Genomic DNA, 20999 nt, shown 5'->3' with positions numbered 1-20999 from the left:
GAAAGTGTGAGCAAAATTTGAAGGATGCTTAAATATTTTTGAGGAGTAGAAAAGATTTATTTGATCAAGAAGGATCTAGTGAAGCAAAAAAAATATTTGAATCAACAATTCAATTGCATCTCATTCAAGTCGATTCATTGTTACTTTCTCACCATTGTAGCAGTGATTCCCAAATCTCTTAATAGAGTTGGTTTATAGGCATTTGTAAATCCTCTAACAAGGTGATAGTTCTATTGAATTTTTTAAAAGAGCTTTTGTGAGGCCACTCCTAAAAGGGTGATTAAACCCCCTAACAAAGTCACACCTAACAGTGTGTTTTTTAACCTTTAACCAAGTTGGCTCCTAATAGGGCTCACTTTACAAGAGTAAAAATTAGTAGCTAGTTACTGGGTGGGTTTTTCCTATATTGGGTTTCCACGTTAAATCTGGTGTTTCATTTGTTCATGTTATTTCTTTTATGCATGCATGATAATCAATGTGAATGTTTAAGATCTATTAAAGTTAACATACACTACATCTACCGAGTTACAACATTTTTCTATATGTTTATTGAGTGACTGTAGTAGCTAGTTTTATTAGACATCTAAGGGATCTGTGGATTTGATTTTGTGGTAACTGATTCACCCCCCTCTCAATTACTCCATATATATTTCCAAAAATTGGTATTAAAGCTTTTGTGCTTTTAGGAAGGATTTTAAGGATCTAAGCTAAAGATCAGGATGTCTTACAAGAGAGAAATGACAAGACTTAATAGGTATAACTTTTTAGCCTGGCAAGGTCTCATGAGACTCTATTTGGCCTCCATTTAAGATACAAGATTAAAATATCTTGATGAAGAATATACAACTCTTGCTAGTGCACTATCTATTAATGACATTTTTGAGAAGAAGACTCATAAAACCATTATGATAGACATTGCATCTACTCTAAACTATGAGGAATTTGATGATATCAAGGATTGCAAAACTGCCTTTGAAATGTGGAAGAAGCTTAAGGAAATCTATGGAGGTGATGACAATGTGAGGAGAGCCAAAGAAAAAAGTCTAAGGGGAGAATTTTATTAGATGAGTAAGAGAAAGGATGAAAACATTCCTAAATATATTGAAAGAATCAAAGCAAGTGTCAGTGGAATCAAAGCTTTCGGAGGAGACATCAAGGAGGAAATAGTTGTAAGTAAAGTTCTTAGAACATTGCTTTCCATTTATGCAATTAGAGTATCTACATTTCAAGAAAGAAGATGTGAAGAAAATCATAAGATAAATTTGGATGCCCTAGTAGGAAGGTTGATAGCATTTGAGCTAGATAACTATGAAAATTATGTTCCAGCTTCCAAGAGCATTGAATTAGCATTTGAAGCCAAGCCTTCACTCAAAGAAAAGGGCAAGAAGATAAAGGACACTCAATCAAAAAGTGAAGAAGAATTAGAGGAGAGTTCTGAAAGTGATCTTGAAGTAGTTGAAGCTCTACTTGCAAGGAAATACTCTAGAGGCAAAGGAAAATACAAAGGTAAAGTTCCTCTAATCTATTTTTCATGTGAAGAAATTGGTCACATTGCAGCTAGGTGCCCAAACAAGCTAAGCAAGGATGAGAAGAAAGGTCATAAATGCAATGGCAACAAAGACTTGAAATCATTCAAGGAAAAATGTAAGAAAACATGTTTTATGGCTAAGGACTCTAAGGATTGTGATAATAGTGAGGATGAAATTGTTTATATTGTTGTGAAAGATGAATCTGATAATGATGAGGAAGATAAGATGGCACTCATCTCTCATGTAAGAAAAAATGATGCATGGATCAGAGATAATGGTTGTTCTCATCACATGATTGGTGACAAAACAAAGTTTGAACATTTTGAAGACTATGATGGTGGTAGTGCGAAGTTCAGTAATTTGAAAATTGTTGCATAAAAGGAAGAGGAAGAATCTCACTAACCAAAGAGCTTGTATGTGATAATTCCTATTGAATTGAAGGACTAAAACATAATTTATTGAGTGTGGCATAGCTAATAAATATTGGATTCAAGGTGGAATTCATGCATGGAAAGGCAAGACTGCTAGATGACAAAGGAAAGTTGATTGGATTAGGCATACAAACAAAAGATCACTTATTTTATCTTGAACTTGGTGAGTGTTCATGTTTTATTGCTCAAGTTGAAGAAAGTTGGTCATGGCATAGAAGGTTATGTCATGTGAATTTTGATAACATGGTAAAGATAAGAAAATTCAGGAAAGTAAGAGGCATTCCTAGTATAAAGAAACCTGATGTTGGTTTATGCAAGAAATTTTATATTGGTAAGATGGGAAATACTAGCTTTAAAAGTAAAAACTATCAGTTTGAAGATACTTAAAAGGCATTGAAGATTATGGATTGTGGTATAAATTTGGAGAAAATTTGGACCTAAAAGTGTTTACTGATGTTGATTGGGTAGGAAACATTGATGATAGAAAGAGTACAAGTGGTGGAGCATTCTTTCTTGAAAAGAGGTCAGTATCTTGGACAAGTAAAAAGAAAAATTACACATCCCAATCTATAGTTGAAGTAGAATATGTTGTAGTAGTAGTGAACTACTCTAATATTGTTTGGTTTAAATAGTTATTGGAAGGCATGAAGGTTGAGATGAAAGAACTAGTTGTTATGTTTTGTGATAATACAAGTGCAATCAACATATCAAAGAATCTAGTGATGCATTCTAAAACCAAGCACATTGCTATAAAGTACCACTTTGTTAGAGAATTGGTGTAGGATAAAGAGATTAGATTAGAATGTGTCCATACAAAAGAACATATTTCTAACATATTCATGAAGCCATTACCTAAGGATGCATTCTTGTATCTAAGAGGTAAGTTAGGGGTCATTTGCCTATCTGAAGCTCACTAAAATAAAGTTTTAGTGATGCATCAATAGGAACTAGGTTGAAAATCTATCAGTTGATGAAGTATAGTCATGGGAACATTGCATATGAATCAATACTCAAGGTACATTTTTACTCATTTGGTTTGTGTTTTCTTTGGCATGTGTTGTCAAAGAGGGAGAGTTTATTATCATATCTTTCTAAAATTTGAATTTTTTTAAGGGAAAGTTTGCTGTTTAGAAAAGAAGCTATGTAATTCCTTCATAGAGGGAGATTATTGCATTAGAGAATTTTGTGGCATAAAATCTAAGAGGGAGAAAGTTTTGTCAGAAAAAGACTTGTTTTCAAATTTCATTATGCTATGACATGTTTTGTTGTCATCAATGCCAAAGAGGGAGATTGTTGAATATAATTGTTTAATTGTGTGTTGTCTTTGATGTTACACAAATGTCATATCTGTTGGTAGATAGTGCTTATTGAGCTTAGTTGGTTAGTAAAGAAAATTTTAGAGTCTACCGAGCATTCTTGGAAATTACTCTGAGGAAAGTTAGTGTTTACTAAGTTCACTCAATCTCCAAAGTATTTTGCAAGGTTTGCAGTGTTAACTAATCTTATGTTGGTTAACACCGGAAATCATTTCAAGGACAGTGTTTACTGACCAGGGTTGGCCAAGGAAGGATTTTTGCCAATTTGAGAAATAAAGTTTAATTATTTTATGTTATGATTGTAGCTGACTGAGGTAATGATTATTGGTAATTGTAACCTGTAAATGAGCCGAGTTGATAATTTGTAAGGTATAAATAAAAGGTCAAGTTTAGAATTCTAAAGTGTAATGAGTGAGCATGCAAGTGTGCTGATTAAAGAAGAAAGTGTGAGCAAACTTTAAAGGATGGTCAGATATCCTTGAGGAGCAGCAAAGATTTATTTGATCAAGAAGGATCTTGTGAAGAAGAACAGAGATCTAGATCAAAAATTTAGTTGCATCTCATTCAGGTCAATTCATTTTTACTTTCTCACCATTGTAGCAGTGGTTCCTAAATCTCTTAACAAAATTTGTGTAATAGCCATTTGTAAATCCTCTAACAAGGTGATAGTTCTATTGAATTATTCTAAAGACCTTTTGCAAGGCCACTCCTAATAGGGTGATTAAATCCTCTAACAAGGTCACACTTAACAGTGTGTTTTGTAACCTTTAATTGGGTTGGCTCCTAACAAGGCTCACTTCAAAAGAGTGAAAATCAGTAGCTAGTTACTGGGTGGTTTTTCCCATATTGGGCTTCCACGTTAAATTCGATGTCTCATGTGTTCATGTTATTTCTTTTATGCATGCATGATAATCACTGTGAATGTTTAAGATTTTTTAAAGTTAACATACACTACATCTACCAAGTTACAACATTTTTCTATATGTTTACTAAGTGACAACAATAACTAGTTTTATCAAACATCTAAGGGATCTGCTAAATTTTTTTTTTGTGGTAACTGATTCACCCCCCCTCTTAGTTACTCCATCTATATTTCCAACAAATATACCTTTCCATGACACTTATAATGATTCCACTATCATAAATGAAAATCTTATAAACCATTACAATTCACATTGCACTTTACATCCACTTTTGTTTATTATGTTTTATTACATTCATATCTACATGTTACTAACATTGAGTAAATTTTGAATAGTTTCCTACTCTTTGGTTTTCATTTGATTAAATTATTTTTAAAATGCATTTCCTATCATGGTTCAACTTCTAGAAATGACTCAATTTTTTTTATTAAAAAAAATTGCCTATATTAATTATGAAATTTGTATCTTTCACTAGTATCATTCTAATGTAAGTGTTGGGATTTTATTTTTGCTTTCATATAATTTTGGAAGTACATTGTATTGTGCAACATTGTCTATGCTAAATAATTTAAGTTTTAGAAATGAATTTTTTATTATTACTTATTCCTCTAATTTGTTTTCTCCATTTTAATTCTTCTATAGGTGTTTCCCATCCAATAAAAAATTAGATTTAAAATAATTTTTATATAATAAAGTATACTAATAAATTTTATTTGAATAAATATATTATGCTTTTGAATTATTTTAATTATCTTAATGAACAAATTAAGACAAAACAAATGAAAGGCAGGAATATTAGTCTTTGTGAATTTCTTTTGCCAAAAAAAAATGCATAGAAAAGGGGAAATGTTTTAATAGGACACTCTTTTTGCTGAACACAGCTTCTATTAATGGATTGAAGCTCTTCAGGGTGAGAAATTTTTTCATAGATAATTTGTGATGAATAAAGTGATATATTAATATTATTATAGTATTCTTTTGACTTATTTTACATGTATTTGGTTTTGATAGTGTTGAGCAATTGAGATTTTGCATAGCATTAATAGCTCTCTATTGAAAACAATGTAGAGGTACAACTGTCCCTCTTTCTTTCTATATATATATAATTAAGAATTAAACACCATTTTTGAAGCAATATTATGTCTAATGTTAAAAAAGTTAAGTCTTATAATAAATCATCATAGTGAAGTCTTCATGGGCATTTTATTAAAGCTTTTTGAGTTTCTAGAGTGTCCATCTTCTAAATACTGGGTTATCTTTCCATGATCTTTTCTTTTTGTTGCGTATGTTAAAGAAATGTGTTTGTCTTTGTGTATATTTTGTTAGAGAAAATACTTATGATTTACTCTCTTACTTAAGCTTACTTAGATTAATGCATTTATTTATTAGTTTTAGACTAGGATTTGTTGACAACAGGAGAGTTTGTTCCTATCTAAGTCATACTTATCCTCTCACCTTGATCGAGGATATCCCGCCTTTTGTGGACGTATGTTTAGTTGTCATTCTTATCTCCTAGCACTTTCTAGTACTTTCTAAGCTTTTTCTACAAGCTTCTTAGAGGCCTTTATAAATAGGCCCTCCCTTTGCATTTTTGTACAACAATTTTATTTTCACATTGTTGCAATATAATTTCTCTTTGCTACTTCAAGCTCTTGTTCCTTCCTAGTTTAGTTTCTCTTCGGAAAGTTATTTGCATGTAGGTGATCTTGGCACACTATAAAGTTGGCTTTCATAAACTTCTACATAGTATTAAAGCCTCCCTACTACTTCTTGGTTCAAAGGATTTTTGAAGCCGCGATTCAAAGACACAAAGCCTAGTTTGCTTATGTCTTTTCTTCAATCAGGAGGAAGAGCAATTTTTTGGGGCACTTTAGGCCTAAAAAGACACTACCATTGAGTTTAGAAGGCTATTTATAGTCAAGATTCATATTTAAAAAAAAAAAAATTTGGCCTACAGAGCATTTGGTAATTTTTTTAGTCCCCAACAGGTCGGCTGTACTGACTGTATGGATCTTTTGTGCAAAAAAAAAAAGAAAAAATCAATTTTGGCACTACCACCTGATAGCCAAAAGAGCTCCACTACCACACCACCAACTCATGACCAACATGTAGCCCAAGCACCACCATAACTAGTTGTGCCATCATAGCGATGCTCAGGCCCTGATGTTGTCGGTAGGCTTCCATCCTTCCATTGCCACCAATGGAGCACCAACAGTGCCGTCAGGCTTTTCCTCCTAGGTGTCACCACCACTAGTGGTTCCATCACCTGCAACCACCAATAGGCTTATGTCAGCAACCTAGTATCACACATCAGCAATCTGGCATCAGACATCACTTTTCTGGTAGCCATGTTAGCCTATTTTGGTGTGACATCATCGTATGGCAAGTTGACATCATCAACCCTTGCCCCATCTACAAACATTACTTTTTGGCCCAATAACATCATTTTATGGCTGCTAACATTAGTAAATTAGTGACTAGATTTTTTTCTGGTGACGTCCTCATGATGGTCGTATGACTCAATTTTTTTTTGGCGCCTATATTTTTCCAGTGAGCTTGTCTTTTGGAGCAATAGTTGGTTTTTTGGTCATAACTTGAGCATATGTAGGTATTTTTATGATCCAAAAGAAACACTAGAAAGCTAGTTTATAAACATAGACAATGGTGCTAGTTTCATTTTGTTCTAAGTTCATTTGAGCTCCCATCTTTGGCATTGAAGTAGAGGCTTCTATTTCCCTCTTCTTTGCATCTGGAATACAAGTTCTTTTCTCAAATTTTAAGCTTTCTATAGTTGTTTTCTTTGGTATTTGAGGGGTATCATTATTAGTTGTAGGGGGTATTTTCTTTTCTATAATTTAATTTAGAATAATACCCTTCTACTTTTATCTTCTTCTCTCAATGTTAGATCCTTTTATGACCTAGCTCACACCACATAGCTATCACACCTAGAAAGCACAAATGACTAAACTTCTCATGTCATAAGGTCTATGGTCATGTCTAGATGAGAACCAACCTATTTTGAAGTGACCTTTTGAGGTTCTTTAGCATAGAAACAAAATGGATGAGGCCATGAGATTGATTGCACTGAACATTTTAGATAGTCTACTATTTCACTTGGATAGTTTGACCACTCCACGGGCTTATTGGACCAAATATTAGATTTTTTTTGGCACAATAAATGAGTTTCAGGCATTTCAACTTGATGTAGAGTTGAATTCATTGTCACCAAATAGCTTTCCCACCATTGAAGACTTCTAGCTAAAGTTTACATCTCTGTGTGTAGTTTTGCAGGGATGTGGAAAAACAAAATAGATGACGAGTGTATCTTTTTGATACTCTCAAAGTTATGAGGACAGTATCAGATTTTCTCTTCCACTTTCTACTCCACTATGGATGCCTTGGGTAATAGACATCAAATGCCTTCTTTTGATACATTTTATGATTGGTTGACATGGGAATAGTTCAAGATCACTTAGATGGATTCATGTATAGTTTCAGAGTCATAGGCATTGCTTGCCAAGGATACACAGGAGCAAAATCCAAAGTAGATATATGATTCCTCTTCTTATCACTCTACTAGTTCATCATCTTCTAAGAAGAAGGAGAAAAAGAAGACTAAGACTCCTACCTATTCCTATTGTTAGAAGGGATATCATGATGAGTCATGTTTTTTTCAAAAGAGATTTGATGGATATGAGAAATAGATTGCCAATTTGCAACCTTTCCTTCAGAAGAGCACTATTTCCTATCCATCCTCTTCTACCTCACAAGGGTCTTTTTTCTAGCTTCTTCTACCTCTTTGACATCTACACTGGATCTTGGCAAGGATCATGCATTATAGGCTTCCATTGCATCTCCTTCATAGGTTCCTTGGATACTAGATTCAGGTACTTCTCACCATATGACATATTCTCAAGGTGTCTTCTCCACTATTGAGACTTCTCCCATTCCTCATATTCTCATGGGGAATAAAAATACCCTACCAATCTATGGGAAATGTTTAGTTCACATCTAGGATGGTATGTTCAAAGATGTATTCTATGTTCCATCTCTATCTACAAACCTTCTAATCGATTTCTCAGATTACACGCAGTGGATTAGGGAAGATAGTTGAGTTCACTGCTAATTTAGTCTTCATTTAGGATCATGTAATAGGGGTAGTTGATCCTTCCACTCTTCTCTACACTTTCTCGCACTTTGGTCCACCGTCTCCATTAAATTGGAACACACTGCTTCTCTTTCACAAGAGCATCTTGTGGTACAGTTAGAATACTTGAACCTTTGTATTGTTCCTAAGATTCCTATTTTGACTACTACACCACATCTAGTCAAGGTCTTTTCTCTTTAGTAGGATTCTTCTTCTGCTCTGCCTGATCCTCCAGCTCCATCCATTAAGCCTCTAGGTGCACCTATTGCGGATTCTATAGTGGACATACATGACAGTCTAATGTCACCTACCTTGGGGATTCCCTTTTAGTATCCTCAAATTTTCTCCTTTAAGAATCATCTAGGCCTTCTAATTTTCCCTCTCATTCAGGGGTTCCCTTGTTTACCCTACATTGGAGTTTCATTGGTTCAATTCTTTCTCTAGGGGTTCCATTATTCTTTGGGGGCTTTGGTGTCTTTTCTATCTCTTAAGGAGAAGTTGGTTGTACTTATGGTTTTGAGAGAGTCTCTTGATCCATTTTTTATGGAAGTTGTCCTTGGGGGGGTCTTGTTGAGGTCTTCCTTCCTCCTTTTTTTCAGCATGTTTTTTCTTACGTCTTTTTGGGGAAGGGTTTTTCACATGAGGTTTTCCCTCTTTCTCTATTTTTAGAGGTTGCATTGTACATGGGTACCTAACATGGCCTTGTTGTCAAGACCCATTCTTCATTTCATCTTAGTTGTTGTGAGCTTAAGTGCATTCCCTTAAGTTGCACTTAAGGGGGGGGGAGGGGTGTTAGAATGAATAATTATTATTTACTCTTTTACTTAAGTTTACTTAGGTTAATGCATTTATTTATTAGTTGTAGAATAGGACTTTTTGACAACACATGAGTTTTTTCCTATCTAAGTCATACTTATCCTCTCACCTTGATTGAGGATATCCCACCTTTTATGGCCATATGCTTAGTTGTCATTCTTATCTCCTAGCACTTTCTAGCACTTTCTAAGCTTGCTCTACAAGCTTCCTAGAGGCCTTTATAAATAGGATCTCCCTTTACATTTTTTTACAAAAAAAATATTTTCACATTATTGCAATATATTTTCTCTTTGTTGATTCAAGCTCTTGTTCCTTCCTTCTTCAATTTCTCTTCTGCAGGTTATTTGCATGTAGGTGATCTTGGTGCATTGTGAAGTTGGGTTTCATCAACTTCTACATTTTTTGGATTGTAATGTTATTTCAAGTCCAAATGGTTTTACCTTTTTTGTTTTTTCCATTGATCTTTATGTTCTTTTTCTATTATTTATTAGATTTCATGCTCTTCAAATCATTCAAAAGGGGTGAAATGAACCCCAACCTTCTATGAGTGTAGTGTTTTATGAAATCCAACAATGTCATTTTGGTCTTGGGATAGCATAAAGAAATCTCCATTGTAGGCAATTCAATTTGATTTCTATTTTTGATAAACTACAGTACTATGAAACTACAATTTTGACCAATAATAATAAAAATTTGCAAATTACAAGCTTTGTGTCTCTCAAATGTAGAATATTTATAAGGTTCTATGATTTTGAGTACAATATTGATAGAATAGTTTTCTTTTATGTATATAAATGATTATTGGAAGCTAAAATATAGAACATTTAAATGCACTTGCTTTGTAGGTTTAATACCCTAAAAAGGAAAAGGCTAGATGTAGATAGTTTTTCCCACATAATTTTGTTGTCATTTAGGATTGCCTTTTTAAAATAAATTGGAGGAGGCAAGTGCCATATAGAAAAGGTGGGATCTATGTATCCTTTTCACATTCAATATGAGTCTAAATTTATTTTTTGCCAAGCTATACATTTTGTGATCCTATGCCCTTGGAGCATTAAATCCATTGTTAATAATTTGGCCAAGTGGTACTTTACAGGTCCTCAACCTTTTAAAGTCATTTTTTGTTAAGTTAAATAAATTCTTATAATTAGACAATAGATTACAACATGCTTCCATCTAGTGAGCCTTTAGAAAACTATCATAATGTGATTAAACTTAAAATATTTCCATCATGATATTACTTCATCTTATTTTTTATCATAGAGTACATATGAATAAAGAAATGTATCATTGTCTTTTAGTATATCAAAAAACAATAATGAATATGGTCCATAAATTTTCACTTTTCTGGTGTGTATGTTTGGCTAATATTATGTTATAATAGTTTTACAAAGAAAAAGAAATCAAGCAGGAAAAGATGTAGAAGATACTAAATTTGCTAAGTTCTTGCAATAGATTAAAGATAGCACACAAATTATGATGCTTTCCTAGATAGTGTATAGTTATATGAGATGTTCTAGCCAATTCATGTCCAACAAATAGACCAAACAAGTTTTGAAGGCATCTGCTAGAACATGAAACAATAACAAAATCTGACCATATTATAGATGAAATGTTATTTCCGATGGACTGCTAACATGTAGTAAATGACATCAGGTATACATATATTATAATCAAATGTTATTCATACATTCTTAATAGCTCTTAAGTTTTCATTTTTTCCAATGCTAAATGCATCATACATCCTTTATCTTTGACCCATTCTACCCTTAATCATCCATTAAATATATGGCTTTGGTTATTCTCATGATTTCCAAAAAATTGGTTAAAATTGATGTAGAGCATCCACCCTTGATCTTAAGCATCTTGAGTACTGGTACCCAATGTCCTAATCAACAAGGACAATATTCTAACTTTGACTTGTGAGATATGACTTCCCACATTAAAATGTAATCTCTCAATCACTAACTGGTTTCTCCACTTGGATTAACATATGGATCCCCTTCCCAAACCATACAAAACCCCTTATTCCTTTAAAAGAACTTTTAATGGTTTGGGTACCCTGTTGCATATCTAGCAATTCTGATCACATCAATTATCTTTAACTAATCACAACATCATGTCAATGACTAATTTTTTCTTCCCTTGATTGATTATTCCACTTCAATGTGTCAACAAACTTTAATTAGCTTCTAGTTATTTTTTCCCAAAATCTACCTTGTAAAGAGATAACTAACAACAAAATAAATCACTTGGAAAATCATTTATTTTGAAACTCAAATCCATTATAGTTAGATTTTTTATAGATCTTTTTGATGGAAAGCATCCTAATGGACATGTATTCCAACACAACCATCTCAAACCAAGACATAAATTTAGGAAGTCCACATCGACACATTTTCTGCCAATTTAAATCAATTACAAAATTTCCATGGCTGGAAGGGATTCTTCTTTAAATGTTATATTTCTTCTATCATTTCTAGATTTAAAGATACCATGAATTCTCATAGGTCCCTATAAAGATATAAATTCCATTATCATTACTAAGAGTCTTGATTCAAAATGTTTGATTAGTTTATGTGTTTGACATGCCCATCTTCCTAAACACTAAATTTCTAATAAAAATATTATAGTATTAAAAAAATTACATAGGTTCTCACCACTCTTTTAGTTATTAATTGGAGGCCATCTTCTAATCTATGTAATCTACTACACCCTCCAAGGTCTAGAGACATATCTGTAATTGTTTCCCTTCCCATGTCTTGTAGAATATCATGGATTATAAACTAACTTTTTTCATTTACCATGATAAGTAAATTTTGAATTGGAATTTCTATAGCTCAATTTGGAGTGTGGACAATAGATTTCCATAATCTCAATGTTCTTTCCACATTATCTTTTATAGCAACATAAAAAGAAGTATCTAGAAATATTTCAATGTTATGAGTGACAATAGGGGAGAACATTTGTACTTGCATGGAGGCACATGTGGATGTCCTGATTGATAGAATTTTCAAAATGCCTAATACACTCATGCTAATATCTTATTTCTATCATGTCATATATAGATGCCCCAACTACTTCAAGAAAACAAATAATTCCCCCATAAGCTTGCAAAATCTTTTGAGATTTTTCTTTGTATCCATCATTGGGATATTTTATGCATGCTAGATAAATAACTCAACATTATACTCAAATTCCAATATGTCTATCTCATAAAATTTGTCTGGATGCACAAAAGTAAGCAACTCAATATCTCAGGATATTAGTAGTCTACTCCTAGGCACAAGCCAATCGACATTCAAGGATTCTAATTGCATTGAATTATCAACATCTTATAGGATAAAAGTGCCCTAATATATCCCATATGATCTTTCATCAATACCTTTCCATGCTCAATACTTTTAGTAGGAATGTATGTTCTTGAAAGATATTTCAAAGTCATTTTCTATAATTTGCATAACTCCTTCACCTTAGCAAGAGAAACAAGGCTAAAAGCCTCAAATATAGGGCCAAGGCTATAGTAAATAGCTTTGGCAAGTGTGGTCTTCTCAATTCTACCCATACCACAAATATCTACTACTATTTTCATCCATCTGATTCCATCTCATGTTTCTCAGTTTGATCTTGTATACATTCCTCCATCCGAACAACAAGAAATGATAGATTATTCAAAATTTTAAGAATATCAAGTATAAGATGCTTCATGATCCTCCATTTGGTCCTAAATGACAAATTAATGGATTGTTAACAAAGGAAAATCATTGAGAAAAAGAAAAAGATGATTGTATAAAGCCTACATCATTTTTTACTCACTTGTAATCCAATGAAGACCATCAAAAGAGAAAAGATGCTTGTGGTGGAACATTTGAAGTGGAGAAAATTACATTAGTAGAATCATTTGTATTTTCCATCTTATTTAAAGCTTTATCATATAGGTATTTGATATCTTCATTTGTATTATAAAACAAAGGCTTGATTATACTATTTAGTTTGCAAATGCACAGGCACTATTGTAGATGCTAGAAATAGTTATTCATGGAGAATATGGGAATATAAACATTTATCCTATCCAAAACATTCTCCCAAATAAAATGATTTTTTATGATTTAGTTCCTAGTGGAACAACTCAATGACAATAATGTTGGCCCCTCCTTTAAGAGACTTAACCAATTTGTTAACAAATGTTTTCTTCAAATACCAGTCACAACATATTAGAAAAGTGGTAACTTACTAGTTTGAATTTAGATTCAAGTTTGGGTTTGAAGAACTGATTCACTGGTACCGCAAAATTTTGAAATATGGTGTGGATTTGTTAATACAAAAACATGTAAAAATTACATGCACACACACACACACACATAGCCTAGAAGAATAAATTAAGCTTATAATTCCACATAGTATCATAAAAATAATAAAAGCACTATAAACTTGTAATCATAGCATCATATCTATTACCAACACCAACATATTAAAATAATATCGAGTTCAAGTATCATTATTTTGACTTTCAACAATAGAACTTTATATTAAGTTTCAATTATCTGATGGATCTAAATCTACATCTTCTTGTTCTTCATCAATGGCGGTATTTGATTCAAAAATAGTGACAATGTCAATGGGAATAGTTGCAAAAATGAAACTCATGCTTCCCAAGTTGTCAAACACTTATTACTTTTTCATTGTACTTAGTTCTTGTTTGTTTTTAATTAACATCCTACTTGAATGATGTTATATAAGTAGCTTGAAACTCTCTTCACCTATTGAAGATATTATTACATGTTTAAAATATGATTCAATTTAATCAAACATGGGTTATTATTAATAATTGGATATAACAAATTCACTAGAAGAAATTTTGAGGGCTATTTTAATTTGATATAATAAATATTTGAACTTCAAAAAATTTTGTTTCATAATGTTAAATATCTTTATTCAAATTTTTTAATAATCAATTTCTACACTAAATTATAGAATGTTTTTCAGTGAAATTGTACCTGGTTCACACTTAATCTTCCTAGTTCTGCCTAGTTTGACCTAGGTTTGGCTTGGAGTAACCAACCTTCCTAGGTTTGAACCCAAGTTGAACTGAGACCAAGACCAAGGATCGGTTCAAAATTTTCTCCATTTGAATGGACAAGGGGAGAATTGGGTAACTTAGGAAAAATGTGGTGCCTCTTCATCTGCACAAGTAATTTTGTTGACTGGGGTTTATATTCCACAAATATTTGACCTTTTGGTAATTCCACCAACTTATCATATTTGTTTTAGTTTTTCAAATAATCTTGTGCACAATTTCCATACTTTGTGGAAACAAGTCTCAAATGTATACATTTAATGGTAGATCATAGCATATATAGAATCTAGACTTGAGATGTGGGACAAAGCAAAAAAAACACTTTTACATGTTTAGTCATCAATCGCCTACATGAATAACTTCCACATAGCCCTTATGGTATACCATCTATATGTATCAATGAAAATCCTTCTCTCAAAGGTTGATATGAAAATTTACTTACCACAAAAACTTCAAACACGTATCAAAATGTCTTATATGGGAACTTCTCCTAGAGTACTTCATAGGATGCCTTTAGATGAGACATAATGTCCATATTTTATTCTAGGAAAGTTAAATCTACATGCTCTAGAAAATTTGCAAGTACCTTTTGAAAACATTCTAAGCTATGATTTGGTCCTCATGGTTCATTTCATTGTTCAAACTTTTTTGTGATTTTTTTTTCCATAATTATCCATTTCTTATCCTTCTAACTATTTTCTATTGTAACTTTTCTCTAGTCTAGACTTAGATTTAATGAAATTTATTTAGCTTCAATCAAAAATTAGGAAATTAATATATCAATTTTAGAATCCAATGCAAAATTAGAGATTTTGAATATCTAGTACATTTTAAATTTATTCTCAGCAATGAAATTTCTTAAACTCATAAAAATAATTGATAATTTTTTCTAGACAGAAACATGTTACTTTGCAAGTAAGATGTCAGAATATATAGTCCACTAATATAATTGAGGGGGGGTGGGGGGGGTGGGTGAATCAGTTATCCAACTATCATCACAAATATTAACCCTAAACAAACTTAACCATGTGAGTAATATAAATTAAAACCATAAGAACATACTCATACACAATTAACACTAGATATGTTAACTAAGGAAACCCTTGATTAGAGGGAAAACTTCAGTGGGGATGGTACCCACAAGATGATGTACTAATATAAATATTCCTTGTTAGAGGATAGACACTATTAGGAGTCTCTTACAACATTTAGTATATATGAGTCCCTGTTAGGAGACTTTGAATCCCTTTTAGGAGTTGTGGAAGATAGCTAGACCCACTGCCCAAACAACTTCAAGGTTAAGATCAAAGAACCTGGTGTCCAAATGATATTTGTATTATTCCTTGTAGAATAATAGAACTAAAATGTACAAGTTTCTTCCTCTTTATCTATCTTGTCAACCAAAATTTTTCTCCTTCAGATCTTGTAACTAGATCTCATATTGTGTATCCAATGATCCCTTGGATTGCTTACACACATTCAACAAGCATTATGCTCTTTCTTGCATAGTGCACTAATGCTTTGCATTCCACTTGATCCTCTAAATCAAGACTACTTACAAAATTAAAAAAACAATTTTTCTTTATACTATATCTTCATAATAATTCCTTGAGTCAGCCTTGAGGCTTTCCCAATTAATTAAAATAAGATAATTAATTAATTGATAATTGTAACAACATTGGCAGCTCATAGCCTATACAAAACTTCACATGTGTGAAACCATGTCTTGTGCACATATTGGCATCACCATACAAATTTCCTCTATTACTGTGTGATTGCACATCTCTTCATTACATCTCAAAGGTAAGATAGTGATAGATTATCATAACTCTATATGTAAAGATTCAATTTCCACACTACTTCTAGTAAAACAAGTGTAACTTTTGTACAACATCGAATCAAAATTAGTCCTTTAAACTATATCATCGAGACAACCTCAAGAACATGTCCTCCACTACACATCATTTGAAACCTCCTTAGCTTCTATGCATCTTAAGATTGCTAACTATTATTCTTCCAGTCCTAACAAAATTATTCCTGTGTTGACATCAATGACAAATATAGTCATGAATGTAACATATCAATACTCTCCAATGCCCAAGATACTCCCCCAATTTACTATCACCAACATTCATGCTAACAATCTCCCCTTTTGGCATTAATGGAAACATAGATGAAAAGCATCTAATTTCTAATAATACCAAACTATACTCTACTATTGTCATCTTCTCAAATCCTCTTCATTAATAAAATCTTCTAGAACATAGTACTATTGTTCTTCTTCTTTTAGCATCAGCAACAATTGTTCATAGAAAACATCTTTCAATACTTTGTGGTTGCATCTTCACACTTACACATCCTTCTGCGCACTTACATGAATCTTTCTAAATCTCCCTAAAGAGATAACTGTCCCCTATTTCCATCTCAACAAGTTCTTCTCTTTCAATTGCTTATGTACATTCTCTCAATATGTTTTTCATGTACATTTTATCCCCTATTGACATCAATTTCAAAGTTGTCAATCATAATACCAATTTTTACATAGCAATTACTAATCAATTGCTCAAGTCATCAACTGGCTCGAGTGTCCAAAGACACTGTTCAATATTAAATACCAATTACCAAGAGTCCTTCATGACTTAGTACATATCAGATACTCCCCCATGCAGGAAGCATTAGCATTTAGTCAAGTATAACCATAGTGCTCTGTACCACTAGACTGATGCAGTCCTTGCATCATCTACTCTAAAGTAGGTAGGGGCATAACCCCTAGCATACCTCTTAGGTACTCAATAGTATCTTTAGGAAAAAGCTTCATAAAGATATTTGCAATCTCATCTTTAGTACTTGCATACTCCAACCTTATTTCCTTTTTAGCTTCCTTCTCTCTCAAAACATGATATTTTATGAATATGTGCTTTGTCTTAGAATACAAAACTAGATTCTTAGACATAATTACTATACTTGTGTTATTAGAGTAAATGATAATAGGTTATGTAAACTTAATTCTAATATCCCTCAACATTTTTTTTATCTACATAACTTGATTACAGTTATTTGGTGTTACAACACACTCTACCTTAGCTATACTTTGAGATATATAGTCATGTTTCTTGCTCAACCAAGAAACCAATATTCCTCCAACAATGAATGCTCCACCACTGGTGTTTTTTCTAGTCATCTATATTACCTGCCCAATTGGCATCAATATATGCACACAAGGTGAAGTCACTTGATCTACCATATAAAATTCCATAATTAGATGTACCCTTCAAATATCTGAATATCCTCTTTACAATCCCAACTATATTTTCTATATTTGGTCTAGTGTAAGTCAGATATTTCAATCCTCCAATCATAGATCTATACTTTTTCTACTCAACTATAGGTGTCTCATCTTTGTTGGATAACTTGTGACCAGTTATCATGGGTGTACCAATAGGTTTGAAACTTTCCAAACCAAATCTTTTCAAAAAAATCTTTTAGATACTTACTTTGTGAAATAAATATCCCATCTTTCTTTTGCACAATTTGAAATCCTAGGCAAAACCTCATTTTTCATCTCTTTAGAAAACTTGTCACTTTATTCATCATTTCCTCCAAATATTATGTCATACACAAATATTAAAATGATAAATAAACCATCATCAATTTTCCTCAAATTCTAATTACCATCTATTGTACCTTTGATAATTCAAGCTTTGATAAATACATGTCCAACCTTGCATGCTAGGTTCTAGGTGCTTTCTTTAGATCATACAATGCTTTCTTTAGTATGTATACAAAATATTTATCTTCTACCAGAGGGAATCCATAGTTTTCTCAATGTAGACTTCTTCTTCAAGTTCTCCATTTAGAAAAGCTAACTTGACATCCATTTGATAAACCTTGAAATTCTTGCTTACTGCATAAGCCAAGAACATCCTTACTACTTCCATTCTTGCCACAAGTGCATAGGTTTCTTCATAATCTATGCCTTCTTGTTGTGAGTAACCTTTGCAAACAAGTTTGACCTTGTTTCTCACTTCTCCTTTCTCATTCATCTTATTTCTAAATACCCATTTTGTTCCTATCACATTCTTGTCTTTAGGTCTAGGAACTAATTCTCATGTCTCATTCTTCACAATCTAATCTAGTTCTTCTTTCATAGCTTGCATTTAGTGATCATCCTTACATACCTCATCTATGCTCTTAGGTCCCACTTGAGAAATTAGATACAATTCCTCATTCATTATGTTCCTTGTCATCACACCTTTATCCTTGCTCCCAATTATCTACTCTGGAGGGTGATTCTTTGTCATGTTTCTACTTGAAGTAGGATTTAACATCTAATATCTTATTTCCTCTCTAGATTCTAATATTTATTCTTTGCTATGCTCAATAGATACATCATTTTGCAAGTCATTGTTAGTCTCAAAAAGAACTTTAGCATTCTATCTAACAATTCCAGAATTATCCTCTTCTTTACAATCATCAATAATAGCTACCAAGGCTATCTCTCTTAATACTTCCTCTTTCTTAACCAATTTAAGATCATTATCCTTTTCATCGCAATCATTCAAAAATCTTTCCATAATTGCTTTAAATTCTTCATCTTCATCTTCATGAGAAAGAAAACTCTTTCTATATTTTCTTACTCTCTTAGTACAACTAGATGAAAAATGACCAAACTCTTTATGTGTCCAACAAGAAAAAATTTCCATACCTTTTGGCTCCCTTCTCATAAGAAGATCAATACCTTCCTTGATCTTCATGACTTCTTTAGATCTGGATCTATCTTTACTTGTGCCTATATCCAGAAGCTCAATGCTCAATTCTGTACACAATTCTTCTCTCTCACCAAGAAGCTCTATCTTCAATGTCAAAATTTCCTCTATCTAACTTAGGACTATCTTTTCTTTCCATGATCTCCCATAATCGTTAATCCTTATCTTTAAGGACCTAATGCTCTGACACCAATTGTTAGAATATATCGTCCACTGATATAACTGAGAGGGGGGTGGTGAATTAGTTATCCAACTATCATCACAAAAATTAACCTTAAAAAAACTTAACTATGTGAGTAATATAAACTAAAACTACAACAAGATACTCATATACAATTAACACCAGATATGTTAACTAGGGAAACCCTTGATCAGAGGGAAAACCCCAGTGGGGATGGTACCCACAAGATGATGTACTAATATAAATATTCCTTGTTAGAGGATATACCCTGTTAGGAGTCTATTACAACATTCAGTACATATGAGTTCCTGTTAAGAGTTGTGGAAGACATATGGACCCACAACCCAAACAGCTTCAAGGTTAAGATCAAAGAACCCACTATCTAAATGATCTATGTATTATTCCTTGTAGAATAATATAACTAAAATGTACTTCTTCCTCTGTCTTTATCTTGTTGACCAAAGTTTTTCTCCTTTAGATCTTGTAACCAGATCTCATATTACACATCTAGTGATCCCTTGGATTGCTTATATGCATTCAACAAGCATTCTTCTCCTTTTTGCACTGTGCACTAATATTTTGCATTCCCCTTGATCCTCTAAATCAAGACTACTTAAAAAATAAGGAAAAAAACTTTCCTTCATAGTGTATCTTCATAATAATTCCTTGTGCTGGCCTTGAGGCTTTTCCAATTGATTAAAATAAGAAAATGAATTAATTCACAATTGTAACAACATTGTCGGCTCACAGTCTAAACAAAACTTCACATGTGTGAAACCATGTCTTGTGCACATTTTGGAATCACTAGATGAATATCCTCTATTACTATGTGATTTTGCATCTCTTCATTACATCTTAGAGGAAAGATAGCAATAGATTATCATAACTCTATTTTCCAATGCTATGTTTCTGTACTGCTTCTAGTAAAACAAGTGTAACTTTCATACAACATCGAATCAGATTTAGTCCTTTAAACCATGTCATCAGGATAGACTTAGGAACATGTACTCCAATACACATCATCAAAAAATTCCTCAAGTTCTATGCATCTTAAGATTGCTAACTACTATTCTTCTAGTCATAACAGAATTACTGCTATGCTGACATCAATGACAAATACAATCATGAATGCAACATTTCAATACTCTCCAATGCTCAAGATACTCCCCTAACGTAGTATCATCAATATTCATGCTAACATAAGAGGTTTTAATTTTAAAAAGGAAAAAAAAACTAGTAAAAAAAGTAATACATTTTACAAATTTTCTAACCTTGGGGCCTTGTAAGAGTAGAAGCCTTCATGTAATCCCCTTTATCTTATTCAAAACAATGTATTGAATACTTTCTTAAAAGCGCATTTGGAGAAGAAATAAATGAATAAAAAGAGAATTTTTATTTGGGAAATTTATTCACAATTCATCATATAATAGGGTGTACCCATATAAGAAATAAGAAAATGCTAGAAATGTAACTATGGTTTAGATTTTAAGCATCCCAAAGGTTAAGATGAAATTTTTTATGGCTGCTACATATTGGAAAAGGCATGCTTAGGAGTATTGAATAAAGTCCTAGAAAACATGTAATCCAACAATTGAATGCACTTATACAACAAGGATATTGGAAATCTATATGACCATGCTCAAATATTAAGACAAGATGGAGCCTACAATGTATACACTCTAGGCATTAAGTTCATGGCCCCAGTTAATAGTTTTAACTCTGATTGCTGAATAGTAAAATTGAATCCTCTAAATATGACCTTATCAGGATTCACAATAGAAAATGGAATTCTTGTTCCCCCCTCTACAAAAAA

This window comes from Cupressus sempervirens, chromosome 6 (assembly GCF_028749045.1).
Source record: "Cupressus sempervirens isolate cs-2001-9-10 chromosome 6, ASM2874904v1, whole genome shotgun sequence".
Lineage (NCBI taxonomy): Eukaryota > Viridiplantae > Streptophyta > Pinopsida > Cupressales > Cupressaceae > Cupressus > Cupressus sempervirens.
The sequence above is the reverse complement of the archived record's forward strand: the minus strand, read 5'-3'. Positions refer to the sequence as shown.